Source organism: Lepidochelys olivacea, assembly GCF_965140295.1.
Source record: "Lepidochelys olivacea isolate rLepOli2 genome assembly, chromosome: 6".
Lineage (NCBI taxonomy): Eukaryota > Metazoa > Chordata > Testudines > Cheloniidae > Lepidochelys > Lepidochelys olivacea.
The window spans coordinates 24,062,886-24,076,952 of NC_140416.1; the positions used below are offsets into that span (position 1 = coordinate 24,062,886).

Sequence of the window (14,067 nt, forward strand, 5' to 3'; positions counted from 1 at the left end):
AAATCCATGTGGGAGGCTATATTCACATGGAAAGCTGCCCAAAAGAACACCTCCTAGAGTCTAATGACTGCTCCTTGACAGGAAACTATTACAAACATGCACGATCCTTCATCTAGGGGTGCCGAGCCTGTACCTATTCCCTCAACAATGGAGTACAGAAGAGGGCATGTGAAGACTCGGGGTATGTCTACACTGCAATCAGAGGGGTGAGTGCAGCACCTGTAGACATATCCAAGCTAGCTTTGATCTAGCTCGCTGAAACAACAACAGCAGTGAAGCTGTGCTGGTGCCGGAGACTGCCCAGGCTAGATGCTTGAGTCCGTATCCAGAGTCCCGGGTGGGCTTGCACATTCCATGTGGCCGCCTGTGCTTCTGCATGGCACTCACACCTCTGCCAGCACTGCAGACATACCCTCAGACATTTGCAGATTATTGCCATGCTTGCACTTGGTTATTAATAAATTATGCAGTTGTCCAAGGTTCAGAAAATAAAAAAGCACAATCCCCATCCATACTTGAAGTAGTTAGACTCACATTGTGCGGCTGGCAACCACAGACGCAACACAATCAAGAGCTAGACTGGACTTAATTTGCAGCCAGACTGTGGCCTGGCCTGTGTATATAACCGTATATAAACCCCTCACAAGCATGGACGGGGTTAAGGAGCTGCTTTGGGCTGGAACGGCCCTACCCCTCCACACCTGCAAATCATGGCAGGACTGGAGGAGGAGTTAAAAGAGAGGGAACTCCTCTCAGACTTGGGCAACCCGAGGAAGGGAACAGGCTGTTGAGCCTCTCCAGCCCTGAAGAGAAGAGTGACATACTGCAGAGCCCCTCCTCGCAGATACATGGTGCAGGACCCCTGAGCAGAGGGGGAAAGGGGACTGATACTTATACTGGAACCTCAGTGGCCTCTGAAGTGGACAGTGATATTCCCAGGGTTTTTCCTGCAGGTTTTTTCTTTTCCTTTCTTCTGTTTCACCCCGTTTACTTACTGCGGGCTGTTCTGTGGTTTTGCAGGGGACCCCAAGAAGGGACGAGACTCCAGAGGCCTCAGCTGGAGGATGGAGCACCAGCCCTCTACAACACCTGCTAGGGTGGGGGATAACTGGACTCACATGTGTGTGTTCCCTGTGTGGTTCCCAGAGGGGGCACTCTATCATGGACAGCTTTATGATGAGGTGCCCAAAGCACAATGAGGATTTCTCACAACTGCAGCCCCTGCTAGCACCCCTTGGGGCATCAGCTACTTTCACATGGGAAGGAATAGAGAAGTTTCCACGCAGTGGACATGCTCCCCTGGAGTGTCAGGAAACCCCTGTGGACCCTATGTGATGACATTAGGCAACAGAGGCTCTATTTAGTCTTGGAACTAGAAAGCCAGAGAGCACTACAGGGTCCGGTCTGTGTCCAGCAGCCTCCACAGAGAATTCCCTTTTATATTCATTCCAACAGATTTCTGTCACTTCTCTACCATGATGGACCCTACAGATAGGAGTACTGCACATGAAGGGATGTCTGGATTGGGAGTCAAAGTATACTACCACCAGCCAGCACCTCTGGTGGGCTCTCATCTTTTCACTCAGCCCTTGGGTTGCTTCAGCCCTTGCTGCTGGGTCCCTAGAAAGCCAAAACTCTTCCTGGGGCAGACCCCCCCCCCCGACCTGTTTCTCCAGGAGAGGAGACTGGGTCTACTCTTTTGCCTTCTGCTGACCTAAGTTGCACCAAAGATGAAGGGAGAAAAAAGGTTAAGGTGCTACTCATTGCAATATCACTCCTTAGACTAGTTGCCTTCTCCATCACACACTCACTACATCCTCAGCTGGTACAAGCCGTCTGTTGATGTGCAGAGGGTTAGCCATTATGCCATTCTAGGGCAACAACAACCCATACAGCAGCAAGAACTGCATCAGGTGACTATCAAGGCCACTGAAATCTACCAGTGCTCACCTGTTTAATGTTAAGCAAATGCGCAAGTGTTTATAGGATCAGGGCCATCGTCTCCCAGTCCCAAACCCGAGTTGCTGTGTGTGAGTTTATGAATCTTATAAAGATGGAGTGAGGAATGTAGTGATGTCAGAGCATGGAAATATGGGCCTACTGACATGTGAAAGGAAAGGGCTTATCCACAGGGCTGGATTTACACCTTACACGCCCCTAGGCACAGCATCTTCAGCCCTGCCTGTAGATGACCTTCATGTTGCACACACTTTTAGAGAGGTAAGGCACCCCCAGAACACCAGCGCCCCTAGGCACGTGCCTACTTTGCTTGACTGGAAATCCGGCCCTGCTTATCCATGAAGAATTAGGCCTTGATCCTGCAGTGGATAATGTGCGTGTGGATGGCTGTGCCCGAGCAGAACCCCACTGGCTTTAATGAGGCTCCGCGCTGGTATAGCACTATACCCCACATGCTCCGAGTTGCAGGATTGGGGCCCCGCAGCTCAAAACAGTTCTTAAATCAATGCAGGATTTTACAGTTCAACTAAAAATACATGCAGCCGTTTTCTGAATAACAACCAAAAAAATCCCATCCTGTACTATCCTGTATAGTTCTACCCAGAAACCTCACCTTGATGTAGACAGTTGAAGTGTTTTGATAGCACAAAGGAGAAATGTAAGGCCAGATCCTCAGCTGGTGTAGCTCCACCAATTTATTCCATCTGGAGATCTGGCCCTTAGATAATAAGATGAGATAGATGCAGAAGTGGGTTTGTTTGTTTCAATTTGGCTGTCTCCACTCTATCCTTGACAGGCACACGAGAGACAGGTGGGAATTTTCAGTTCAGGGACATTGGCCCCACCACTCTCTGAAACCTTTCTGGAAGGTACAGAAGCATGGCCAGACCATAACTAAGTCACAAAAATACCTCTCAGGTAACTGCAGAGTTGTCAAAACAATCCAACCAGTGTGCTACAGCAGCCAGCTGTGGTAGGTACAGCAAGGAGAACAAAAAAACATGAAATTCTTCTCACAATTTGGCAACTGGAGTCATTTGCCTTGGAGCCTATAGAGCACGAGAACTGTAAGGCAAAGCAGAGTGACTGTGGCACCCCCAACAACATAAGAGGCCAGAGATCTTGTTATTAACATACTAGACAAGGAGCCTTGGTTTAATTCTTGGGTGTGCCATAGAATTCCTGTGTAGCCTTTGACACTTCGTTTCTCTCTGCCTCAGTTCCCCAGGAATATGGGGATAACAATACTTTTCTCCCAACCTTTGTCCGTCTTGCCTATTGAGTCTGTAAGCTCTTCAAGGCAAGGATTGTCTCATACCTAGCATGATAGGGACCAAATCTTGGATGGGACCTGTAGGTGCTACTGTAAGATAAATAATAATAATAATAATAATAAATTGCCACTTTTGAACAGCCATGCAATTTCAATGGGAGTTTTCCCTGAGTAAGATCTGTAGCAAATCAGCAGTATTTTGCCCACTTAATTACTATTATTAATCTGCTCTATTTTTCAAATATTAACTAAGCCTCTTCTCAAATGACTTTGTACCCTGTATTCTGATTCTCCATTCCACAAATCTGTGTGAAAGTCATTCCCTCGATGGCACAGGACTCACCGCCAGCAAGCAGCCCCGTCACTCAGGTTCCATGTAGACATCATAAAACCGTTTGTACTAGCTTTAATTTCTAGGGCTCAGTCATGCTACTCATGTTCTCACAAGTGGTGCTTACACCCACACGATAGTTATGCCAGTGCTCACAGGAGTAAGGGTTGCACAAAGCTCCTGGGCAGGTATCAAATTTCTCATGGATGAATGACAGTTCCCAATCTCCTCCACAAACAGTGACAGAGCTGAGACAAAGGGGCCCACCCACCACCTTCCCTTCCCACCTCAAGTCCCGAGGAGCAAATGGGCTCAGGAGGCAGGACCCCATCCTTGTTATTCCCCGGAAGTAACAGCTGGGACAGCCCCCTCCTCACACACACAGGAACCCCATTTCTCAGGAAGGTGAGAGAAGCAGCTGGAGGAGATGCTTGGGGAAACTCAAGATCTTGATGGGAAATTCCAGAGTCAGCTGCATGAGTAGTGGGATGCTTTGCTGTTAGGAAGATGGGATGCCTGGTGGCTCCTGGGGAAACAGAGTGTGTGTGTGTGTGTGTGTGCACGCAGGGGGTGCTTGAGAAGCTGCGTGCATGTGTGGTGAGATGGCTGGAGGATTCTGGGGCACCTTGCTGGGTTGGGTACCTGGGAGATTATGGGGTTGAAGCAGGTTTTTTCTACTCACCTTCTGTCCTGCCCGCTCTTTCCTGATGCCCACCTGCCACTCCCTGATGGCTGTAAGTCACCAAGTGGAGCAGTGGGACAGGAGGCAGAGAGGCATCTGGTTTTGCTCCTCAGCAGTGGTCCCAGGAATCCAGAGGAATCATTGCTGGGGAATCCCTGCTGATTTTCTTTAGCCCTGCTGGGTGCAAGAGAATCCACATGGGTTTCCAGGCACAAGTGTCACGCAAGATGATTTTCTTAAGTTCTGAGCTCCCACAGCTCCACTTTAACCAGTGGGTGCTATGGGTGCTCGACCTCTACGAAAATCAGTTTCCAAGTAGTTATTGAGGATATTTGGGTTTTGTAGTTCTTCCTTCAGCATAACCAAAAACAAGCAGTTCCTTAGTCAGGAGTTCGTGTGAAAAGGTGATGAATTTTTGGTTGGCTGAACACAGAGGCATCTCTAGGAGTCCCCTGCCCGCCCTTAATCAGATCAATATATGTCAGCCCCTAGCAGCCTGCAGTCACTCTTACAAACAGTTTGGGAATGTTCTGCTGACCTAGGCAACCACGAGTCCTGTCTTTGTGACACATCTGGCCCTGGCTAGAGGTGATACAATGCTTTCTAATCTGAAAAGGAGAACCAGGGGAGCCTCATTAGCAAATGATGACACCCGCCTCAGCCATCTCAGACATGATAAAATGAGAAGAAATCCTCCAGTGTTAGGTTTATGGAGAAATACAGCCATTGTTAGTTAGATGTGCTTCCTTTCCCACCAAAATGGTACAGGGTTAAAACCAAAACTGAAACCAACTTCTGATTAGTCTGTACATGGGTGCAGTCTCCCTGGTTTATAACATTAGATTAGACTTCTGACTTTGAGTCAGTCAGTGGTGGTTTGCTTGGATCCAGTCCATACAGATTAAATCTTAACACTGATCTTGGAAACTCTTGTTGAAAGTCAATGTCTACATACAGAATATTATTATTACTATTAATTTTATTTCTTAGTTTGATTAGGGACTGTTTTGGTAGAGTACCATTGTACCAGCTTCTTTTATTCTACAAGGGATTTCTGCATTCCCCTGCCATATGCATGTTTACATCCGACGCTTTTCTTTATATGTTTTGTTATATTGTTTGCCATTCCAAAAATTAAGAAACAACTTGATCAAGGGCCTGATCCAAAGCCCTTCAAAGTAATCTTTTCATTGATTTAATTGAATCAAGCCCCCACCCCCAAAAAAGAAAAGTGAAAATGACTAATGTTTACTAATATAAAATACTGATTTAGTAAAACATACAGAAGCACTGTGCATTTTTTGCTTATAAACTACTCAATCAGCACACTATGTGGAAACGCATCTTCAAGTAGACTGACTTGACTGCAGGCCAGTAGGCCTTTTAGAAATTTAAGACAAGAAAAGAACTGAGTTTCAAACTTTGATTTATGCACCCCAGTACGGTTCCTTTTCTTGTACTTCTAGACTGAATGCCAGTGAACATACTTTCAAAGGCACATTGACCACTGTAAGAAAAAAGAGAATAGACACCACCATACAATGGTTCAAATTTGCTGATTCTTGAGCCCACGCCCAGTTCAGTAACATCAGCAGTTTCAGGCCCAGTCCTGCACAGTCTTTCCTCATACATGTAGTCTCACAGTAGTCAATAGGACTACTTGCATCAATAAAGACTGCGTACACCAATAAGGGTTTGCAGGATTGGGCCCTTGAACCGCAAGTCTTCAGTTAGTACAGTCTCAATGGTGTATTTTTAGCTTTTAAAATAAGTGACTCTTCTAAATGCCTTTTGAAATACCACAAAGGCAAAAGTGACTCAGGCTTTGAATTTTTTTGGTGACCACAACACCACACGCACACAAACAAAAAGAACCTGAATTCAACCCTGCTTTTCTATTGATTGAGAAGGAAGTAGACTTGGGCATAGCTGCTTTGCGCTGTAACCCTTGCCACGTCTTACTGCTGCTTCCAAACTCTCCATTAACTGCACACATTCAGGACTCCACCATTTATAATGACAAAGGAACCAGCCGCTCAAAGGTTAGCTGGACCTTCTTGTACTATTCTCAGCCCAATGTTGGATTAAAAAAAAACAAAAACGACCAAACTTCATTGGGCTATTTTTAAAATTGCTTCTTGTAAGGACACTTACACTTTATAACCAGGGTCCCGTGTACCCTACCATTCCACCAAAAAGTTGTCTCAGATTTCACGCCTTTCTGCAGAACTGTGTTTCAGAAACTAAGCTTTCATTTTTCAAAAACATATGGGCCTTTATTGGCTATCGTTTGGGACAACCTGCATAACGCACCTGGTGACTTTGCTACTTGTGAATAACGCAGCCATTCTAGTCTCACGCTGATAATCATCACCATGAGTTCCATATCTAATCAATCAGATGACTCTGCAGTTTATTATTATATATAATACCACTTTGGATTTGATATATAGCTTTGCACAGACAACTTGGGGTGCAATACTGACTCCACTGAAGTCAATGGGAGTTTTGGCATTGACTTCAGTGGAGCCAGAATTTCACCCTCGCAGTCCAGTTCCTCTGGATGGAAATCATTAATTATTAGGGGCCTGATTCTCCTCTCACATCAGTTTTACAACAGTCTACCTCCATTAGCTTCACTGGAGTTACTCCTGATTTTGCACCAGGGACAATGAGTTCAGAATCAGGACCAAGTAGTATTATAATACATTTCCAGCCACTGAGATTACTATTCATTGCACTGTGCTATGCCACCATGGACGTATAATAAATATAATAATGAAAATAAGGATCAGTGAAAAGAAGCTGAATGCTACATATGGAAAACCTTGCTGCTTCATTTCTGAAGAAATAACACTGGTGAGAGCAGGCAGCCTGGCAATATGTCATCCTTTCATTATTATGCTAAACCTGGATGCTCAGGACCCTACATGCTTCTAAAAATTAATTTCTTCCAAATATTACCTTTTCTTCACTTATCAATTAATATGGCCTTAGGAAGCAGGATGTGCACAATAGTGAACCATACTTTGTGCTTGGCACAGAGAGCATCTTTGACTAAGCTTTGCAATGTACCGGTAAAGCTGTCTGTTAACAATTTAGCCTATGTTGAAAAAGGAAACTTTCTAAATCAGAGTGATCTCAATTGTCAGCTATAATAATAACATTAAAAACAGTGCCCATCCTATAACCACATCTGATACAACAACAGTAGCACAGCTCCACAACTGCAATTCTTAACAAGCACGATCATTCAGTTCTGTGCTAATTTATGTTGCCATGAACTATTTCATAACACTGACATTCTCCCCATTACGTATTAATGCATGCGACACATTTCCATTTCATTACATAGCCAATCTGTCAGAAGTGCCATATCCTACTAGCCTTCAAAGGTACTCCACAGCACATACACAGAGAAATACTGTAGTAACAGGATAAAGAAGTAATGATAATGACAGGTATATTGCGCAATTAGTGGAAAAGTATCAGACTAGAGAGGTGCAGGTTTGGTGATGCAAAGATAGATACCTAAGAGACTTCATGAAAAATGAGGCAATTACAGCCAGTATATCTTGCAGTTCTGAGAAACAAGGAGCCCTGCAGCCATGTAGGAGTGTAAGGAGAACTAGTGTGAAAATAACAAGAGTTATCAGAAGGCAACAGATAAGGGTCAGAGCCCTGAAGGTGTATTAGACAATGATGGGGATGGATTCAAGAGAGTGGACAAAGTAGTTTCACCAACTTGTCTAAACACCTTGTTAAAGCTAATAAATCACTTATCTCTGGATGTCTCTGGCTTACTTACGGCCTGATCCCACAAACACTTTCTAACAGGCTTAGTGCTCACTACTGTGAGTGTGGTTGTAAAAACTAAGTCCTTTAGAATGTTTGCAGGATCGGACCTTTAGGCTCCAATTCAGAAGAGAATTTAAGAATCTGCGTAAATTAATTGCTTCTTAAAAGAAAGCATTTAAGCATATGTGCTTAAATCCCATTGACATCAATGGGACTTAGCATGTGTCTAAAGTTAGGCATGTCCTTAAGTGCTTTCCTCAATAGGCATGTTTTCCTGTATTGGAGCCTTCGTCAGGAAATATTGCTTTGTGAAACATGTGCTTCATTATAGTGAAATGCCCAAACGATGTACTAAATGTCATTTAATACATACTCTAGTCCTGCCTCAGGGCAGGGGGCTGGACTAGTTGTCCTCTCGCAGCCCCTTCCAGCCCTACATTTCTGTGATTCTATTATTTATACTGAGAATGAATTCCTGTGGCCTGACTCTCCACTGCCTTGCACCTGGCCTAATTATTACCTCCACATAAAATGGATGTAAAAATGATACCAAATCTGAAAAGCAATGTTTTACACTCACTTTTTGCTCACTCTACACAGGTGTAAATTACTTGGAAGTGGAGAATCAGGCTCATTTTTCTACTAAAGACAGACTACAAACAAAGTTTACCCATAGCCTTTATACAGATAAATCATCAGGTGGTGAAACATACATTAAATACTAGAAAGCAAAAGCAAACTCCATGGAGAATCTAGGCTAATACCACAATGTGAGACCTTGAATTACTGTAGCTTTATTTTCTTCGTTCAAAAGTGTTTCAGTGACTTAGGAGGCTAAATTCCATTTTCAAAACTGATGCAGGTTCTTAGAAGCCTAAACCTCATCGAAAATCAATGGGACTTAGGTGCCTTACTGTTTAAATCACTTTTGAAAAATGGCAATTAGGCTCCTAGTATGCTGAAGGATTTTTGAAAATTGTACCCATAGGTCTTAGATGCATGTCTATTTTCCATGACAAGAAAAAAAGTGGGCAAAAGCATTTTTGTTTCCTTTAATAAAAAAGTAAAACTAAGGCAACGTCTGACCTTCATTTGAGCTTCCATTTACGTAAAAGCCAATATGAACCACTGAATGACATTTGAATGCGACAGTGCTTACTCTGTCAACTTCAATCTGTTGCCATTGGACTCCAACAACTGGATAGGCTCCCTCTGGTGGCTAATTCAACATCAAATTCCTTGAAAAAAATATAAACAAAATATAAATCCGGCCATGGACTCAAATCTAGTGGACAGACTGTGCTAGAGATCAGTGAAAGTCCAAAACCCTTTACCTGTTAGCTGTTCTGCATAGGCAGATCCTGTACTTTTGTGGAATCCCTTGCCCAATTTTAGACTCAGACCTATTGTATGGTTCTGAAATGTTTGGTTAATTACTTTACGTTTTTGTGCAATTCTGGGCTTCTGGATTCTGACAAGAAACAGAACCTCAACGGGTGAAATACTGCAAAAAAGCCTATTTTGCTAAAGGTTTTTTAATCCATATTTGGCAGACTCCAGATAATCACCTAAGTATCCAGACTTTGAGGTACTTACCCAATCCCTTTTGAGGTTTACCCTTCAATATCCAAGACCTTATGTCTTTGAAGCCAACAAAGTGTGTGTCAGTTATTTAGATGCCTCCTAACATGATACTGATATTTATGTACATTTTAGTGTTTTTAAAAGGTGGGTATTTAACAGACTACATTAATAGTTTGTTCTGTGGTCAGGGTTTTCAATCCAGCCCATATTTGACCTGATGAATGGAACAGGCATTCATGTTACAGTGTTCTGCTTCTGAAGCATAATGCTTAAAGATCAAACCATTTACTGATCAATCTATAAGAGGCTGAACTATTGTTATTAAAACAGAAAGCCAGGAACTCCCATAAAAGCAAACAGTCTTCTCTCTCCTAACACCCTTGTTTTTCATCAAGCTATATGCTTTTTTAGACAGACAAAAGCTGTGTAGAATATTTTAAAATGATGTCAGCACCACAACAGACCAAATGCTAGATCTCTGGTGCACCCGGCAGTGAGTAATCAAAGCCAGACACTCCTTAGTTTGTTTACTATTAAACAAAGCCTATGGCTTTAATATATTTTCAGATCCACAATGCTTTTCTCTAAAAAAAAAATACCACCTTCAAAAATAACCCATTATAGATAGGTATTATACAGATTATAATGGAAAGTAATTCAATAATGGGACCATGCTTGAAGGAAGGTCATTGGTGAAAGCTAAAAACCATGATAGCATCCCTTTTAAGTAGTCATTGCTGGAAAAAACCCCACCAGGTATCTGTGGCACCAGGCACTGACCTGAATGGAACTACGCCTATTTACATCAACTTAGGATCTGTCCCTTTGTGTTTAATAATGAACAAGGGCTGTTTAAGAGAAGACCGATGTTCTATCCTGTCCATGGAGGTTTATACACTGTCTGTTGCTATAGACAGACAGATATCGTCTGAGGGAGTATTTGTTTGGGTTTCTAATTTTAAACCAAACAGGCAGTTCTTTAAAATAGAGAGCATTTTCCACAAAACATACTGTTTTAAAAAAAATGCAACATAGTGTGTATTACAAAGAATTATGCTCTAAAGACATGCCTGCTATGAACTCTTCTGCCAAGGAAACCTTCCTCTGAGTCTGAGAAAATGATGTTAGAGATACCAGAGATGCTGTCAAGCCATTGAACTGGCTCTGCTAGTGGTCCAGTGGGACTGCCGTTGAGGAGCAACAATTGACTGCGCAGAGTGGTGAAGGTAGGTTGATTATACAGAGGGCCAGGCTGGCTCTTGGATTATTTACTCTTGTGTTAAACAGAAGAAATACATGAATTAATACAGGTTTCAGAGTAACAGCCGTGTTAGTCTGTATTCGCAAAAAGAAAAGGAGTACTTGTGGCACCTTAGAGACTAACCAATTTATTTGAGCATGAGCTTTCGTGAGCTACAGCTCACTTCATCGGATGCATCATGCTCATGCTCAAATAAATAATAAATAAATAATAAAGCTTATGCTCAAATAAATTGGTTAGTCTCTAAGGTGCCACAAGTACTCCTTTTCTTTTTATGAATTAATACGAAGGTGGAAGCTTGGTTGGAATTCTATAGCTAGGTGGCAGCTGCAGGGATAAGGGCAAGGAACACAGCATTGCTTTTTGAATCACTTTGTTGCGAGTGGTGTACTTTTGCAGCTATGAGCAGAGCAAGCCCGAGTATGGTATTTTTAGATATGCTATTGTAATATATGCCTGCTCTTGCTTTGGCATTGTGCAAGAGTGGGCAGATTTTTAATAGTGAGAACCAAATGTGTTCGCTCGAGTCTCATCATCTTGCCAAACAGCTTGGGAGATCTCGCTCATGAAAAAGAAGAAAATCTTCCAAGTTTTCATCAGCAGCCAAAGCTGGGAGAACAGCAGCTGGTGTGAACCAAGGAAGCTGCCCACCTTGATTCAAGTGGTAGAGAAAGCTTTAGGGATGCTCAATGCCAAAGTTCCAAACTCTCTGCAGGCTTCCCAGTGTGTTAGGGAATTAAACGAGGCTTCTGAACTGCATACCTGTATTACAAACAGATACACAATGGCAGCTAATTGTCCACAAAGCAGTCTACTAGTCTGCATGTGTTGAGGTGGGTTCCATTCAAAACAATACTTCAGTTCCATATTAGTGATACTAAGAAGACAAAGAAAAGATAAAAAGTGTTCAGTGTCCAATCTTTTTCTTTTTTTTTTTCTTCAGGAGAAGGACTGAAAGCAATATTCCAAGTGAGCTTCCAAAGTATTAATGTCAATTGAAGATGCCCTACTAAGCCCTCCTTCACACGAGAAACTCCACAGTCATTTCCAAATTATATGAAATATATGTAGGTACAAGGAGGCTTAAGCCATGATCCAAAGCAATATGGCAGTTAAACCTATCAAAAGAACAGACAGTGAGTTGCTTTACTTTTCCAGTAGGGTTATTGTATAGAGAGATCTAAGACCATTAGTCTACAGCCCTGCCAATACTTGACTCATTTCACTGAAGTGTCAGGAATACCATGAGTTTTTATTACATTACCCAACTCCCAACTAAGCTATGCAAGATTTTTATTGTTATAATAAATACTGCCAACTTCCTCTCTCACCCCGAACCATCTGTGCTCAGTATACTTCCTTCAGAACCAGAATATACAGTTCCTCCTTCTGGCATAGTTCTTGATGGTTCACCCAAGGCTGGGTGACTCAAAGATCAATAGATAGCAAACATCTGAATGCATTTTTGGTAGCCTATTTTGGTAGTAGTACTGACTCAAAGATCAATAGATAGCAAACATCTGAATGCATTTTTGGTAGCCTATTTTGGTAGTAGTACTGTCAGGTAGTAGAAATATTGCTTCAAGGTATCGGTCCTTATCTCCAAGGCACTCCTGGCCTGGCCACAGGATATCTAAAAGATTGCCTAACCCTCTGTGGTGAAATCTGTGGCTGATAACTCTGTTTCTCTAGCAGAAGAGAACTTTCCACAATGAGGGTAAATTTGTCTGTGCAGGAGACAGCAGTTTCTCAGGGGCCAGTCCAAGACAGTGGGAAAAATACTCCCACAAGAACTAAAAAAAAAAAATCCTTACCAACTAAAACTGCATACACACTTCTTCCCTTGAGACTGGGATGGGAGAGACAACAGATGACAGATGATAGTCATAATCCTTAATGCACTACTGGAAGGCACTCAGATACTATGGTGATGAGTGTGGAATAAGAATCTGTAAAGAACAGAATAGAATAAAACTACCTGGAAATGGCCCTGATTCCCAGAGCCAATGGCTGAGTTTTACCTTTCACCCAAAAGCACCACATTGCACAAGTCTAGTTGACTTCAGACTTTGGCTCTGAGGATTCTTTTAATTTCTCATAGGATGACACACGTTCTTTTGAATTTGTTCTCCTGCTGATTTGGGGCAGTGAGTATGGCAGGGAAACTCCCCTTTCAAAGGGGTTCCCCCACCTTCTGACTGAAGTTTTTTTTTTGCTGGGGGGGGGGCCAGTAAAGGAAGAAGAGGAGTATCTGACACACTAACATAGTACCCTTTCCAAAGGGCTGGAAGGATAGCCTTGTGGTTGAGTCATTGGCTTAGTCCTCAGGAATCCTAGATTCAATTCCTAGTTCTATCAGTCTTTGATTTCCTTCATTTGTAAAACAGGGAAAAATAATCTTTCCTCCCACCCTTTATCTGATTTGGGTAATGCAAATTGTAAGCTCTCTGGGGCAGGAACTTTTATTATGTGTATGTACAGCAGCTAGCAGCATAGGGCCCCAATTTTGGTTGAAGGCTCCAGGTGCTATTGTAACAGTATTAATACTAAAATAATCTTTAATATAGATTATTGTTATTATGAGATCTTCATCAACCCTCAGTGCTGGAGTTTCTTGCTCACAGTAAATTAGTCTAGAGGCATAAGGAAGACAAACAGGATTTGACCCTTAGGGTGGGAGTTTCTAAGAACTGGATGCTCAAATCCCTTAGGTGGTTTTGGGAACTGGGCATCCAGTTCCTTTAGGCAGCTTTGAAAACACCACTCTTGGCTTTCATGGTCCAAAAGGCATGGGACATGACCTTCAGGCTAGCAAACACCAGTTGTCCAGGTACTATTTAGATGTATTGTAAAAAAACAAATAAACTCATTGGAAGCAGTGAGAATAGGAACTCCTGAAAGCACACCCGCCCCTTTGTAGTTGTAAGCACAAGTTTTCCCTTAAAAACACCACTAGTTCTTCACCACACAACGACCTCTCTCTTCTAACTCAGGATAAGAATCAGATTGACTGTCTTCTAAATGTTAAAACAAAAGGAGTACTTGTGGCACCTTAGAGACTAACAAATTTATTTGAGCATAAGCTTTGCTCAAATAAATTTGTTAGTCTCTAAGGTGCCAAAAGTACTCCTTTTCTTTTTGCGAATACAGACTAACATGGCTGCTACTCTGAAACCCAT

The 14,067-nt window shown here is 42.5% G+C and overlaps 1 protein-coding gene across 6 annotated transcripts in view; it reads right to left on the reverse strand.

Annotated features, from left to right (window-relative positions):
* OSBPL5 (oxysterol binding protein like 5) overlaps window positions 1-14,067 on the reverse strand; it is a 219,433-nt gene that overhangs the window by 133,162 nt on the left and 72,204 nt on the right. The window contains exon 2 of one of the 6 annotated variants that reach the window (XM_084630037.1): window positions 4,246-4,419. The exons of 4 other annotated variants lie outside the window; for them this stretch is intronic. The gene's annotated coding sequence lies outside the window, so the exon portion shown is untranslated. Of the gene's footprint in view, window positions 1-4,245; window positions 4,423-14,067 lie in introns of all 6 variants that reach the window. One more of the 6 variants, XM_084630038.1, reaches the window with a different exon arrangement.